The sequence below is a fragment of the Prunus avium genome, unplaced genomic scaffold (genome assembly GCF_965620075.1).
Source record: "Prunus avium unplaced genomic scaffold, drPruAviu1.hap1.1 HAP1_SCAFFOLD_60, whole genome shotgun sequence".
In the NCBI taxonomy this organism is placed as follows: Eukaryota; Viridiplantae; Streptophyta; class Magnoliopsida; order Rosales; family Rosaceae; genus Prunus; species Prunus avium.
The window spans coordinates 62501-65000 of record NW_028276916.1 but is presented as its reverse complement, the minus strand read 5'-3'; positions in this window follow the sequence as shown (position 1 = coordinate 65000).

Genomic DNA, 2500 nt, shown 5'->3' with positions numbered 1-2500 from the left:
TGATTGGATAGTTACGGATTGAGCACTTGCCAAGGATCAAAATGTGTCATTTAGAAGAAACATTTTCAAAAAGTTTTTAAAATCTTGTGGGTTTGCAACTCATAAGAGCGTCACTTTCAACGTCCCCGGTATTGGATTGAGTTTCTAAAAACAACCGTGCACACCGAGGTTAAACTTTACCGGCTCCACTCCGACTCGCCGCTCGCCCACAATTTGTTTGCAACGAAACATTTGTTTTTAATTTTGTTGGTTTGAAATTGTTTTGAAAAGGTTCTTTAAATCTAGTGGGTTTGCAACTCATAAGAGCGTCACTTTCAACGTCCCCGGCATTGGATTGAGTTTCTAAAAACAACCGTGCACACCGAGGTTAAACTTTACCGGCTCCACTCCGACTCGCCGCTCGCCCACTAGTCCGAAGGCAACAAAACATTTGTTTTTCATTTTGATGAAAATTTCTGTTTTTAAATCTTGTTGGTTTGAAATTGTTTTGAAAAGGTTCTTTAAATCTTGCGGGTTTGCAACTCATAAGAGCGTCACTTTCAACGTCCCCGGCATTGGATTGAGTTTCTAAAAACAACCGTGCACACCGAGGTTAAACTTTACCGGCTCCACTCCGACTCGCCGCTCGCCCACAAATCCGAAGGCAACAAAACATTTGTTTTTAATTTTGATGAAATTTTTTGAAAACATTGGCTTGGCAAGCCCCAATCCGCGACTATCCACCCACCGCCACCCCACACGGGTGGTTGTTGTTGCGAAATGAGGTTGTGGTCGACATGCCCGTGCATTTGAGAAGGAGTTCCTAGCACTCCATGCTCTCCCATGCCAAAAAAAAGCCTAGACAACCCCATTTCGCAACTTTCCACGCCTTTTTTTTCCTCCCTCACCCATGGCGGCGGCGTGGTGGCGGAGGCCGGATTCCGGCCACCACCGCCATGGGTGGCAGCCCCCCGACCCCGACACCAAACCCATAATACCGAGGCAACATATCGAGGCAACATGACATGGGTGTGGCGTGGGGGAAGGGGGCTGCAGCTAGGAAGGCATGGGCTGCCATGCATATGCAGGCAACACACACCCCCCTATATAGCATTTTATGCATTTAGCCCTTTGACAGGAAGAGACATCACCTATGCGCGAGGAGTCATAATGGGCTCTAAATAATTCAATACAAGGTATTTGGACGTGATTTTTTGCAGGGATACTAAGAAACATGCAATCTATGATGGGAAAAAGTTTCATAAATTTTTGAAGTCGGGAAGTATTTTTTATTATTTTTAGAAGTCGTAAAATTGAAAAAATCATTAAAACAAATCCGGGAGGAATTTTTTAGTTTTGTAAGTTGGAGAAGGTCCTAAAAATCATAGACTACTTATGGGGAGCTTATTGTGCGAGGAAATTTCAATAAAAACGGGGTTTGACAAGATTTGAAAAATTCTGTCGACATTTGAAAAAACCTGGAACCATGCTGCCGGCATGCTGCGCACATGCTGCGCGCATGCTGCGCGCAGACTGCGCGCATGCCATGGCAGGACAAGTTTCGCTAGCCTCACTGTCGACAGATGCGCAAGCTGCGCGCACGCTGCGCACAGGCTGCGCGCACGCTGCGCACAGGCTGCGCGCACGCTGCGCACAGGCTGCGCGCATGCTGCGCACAGACTGCGCGCACGCTGCGCGCATGCCATGGCAGGACAAGTTTCGCTAGCCTCACTGTCGACAGATGCGCAAGCTGCGCGCAAGCTGCGCGCAAGCTCCGCGCACGCTGCGCACAGCCTGTGCGCATGTTGTGCGCAGGCTGCGCGCATGCCATGGCAGGACAAGTTTCGCTAGCCTCACTGTCGACAGATGCGCAAGCTGCGCGCACGCTGCGCACAGGCTGCGCACAGCGCATGCCATGGCAGGACAAGTTCGCTAGCCTCACTGTCGACAGATGCGCAAGCTGCGCGCACAGGCTGCGCGCACGCCATGGCAGGACAAGTTTCGCTAGCCTCACTGTCGACAGAATCAGCACGCTGCGCGCAAGCTGCGCGCACGCTGCCGGCATGGTGCGCGCACGCTGCCGGCATGCTGTGCGCACGCTGCGCGCGCGCATGGCAGGACAAGTTTCGAAAATTTCTGTCGACAGTCTCAGCAGCGCGCACGCTGCCGACATGCTGTGCGCACGCTGCGCACAGGCTGCCGGCATGCTGCGCGCAGCCCATGGCAGGACAAGGTCCGAAAAATTCTGTCGACATTTTTACGCCGTGGTAGGCTTCCGCTTCGCGTCACTTTGTCGACATTCAAGCCTACCATTTGTATTGAATTTTTCAAACCTTGTCAAACCCCATTATTCAAATGTCGAAAAATTTTGTCGACATTTTTACGCCATGATAGGCTTCCGCTTCGCGTCACTTTGTCGGAATGCATCGCATGGCGAGGCAAGGCCACGGCATGCCAAGGCGAAGGCAACGCATGGCTTGAATGGCTTGGTCAAGGCCACATCATGGGCACGGCATGCCAA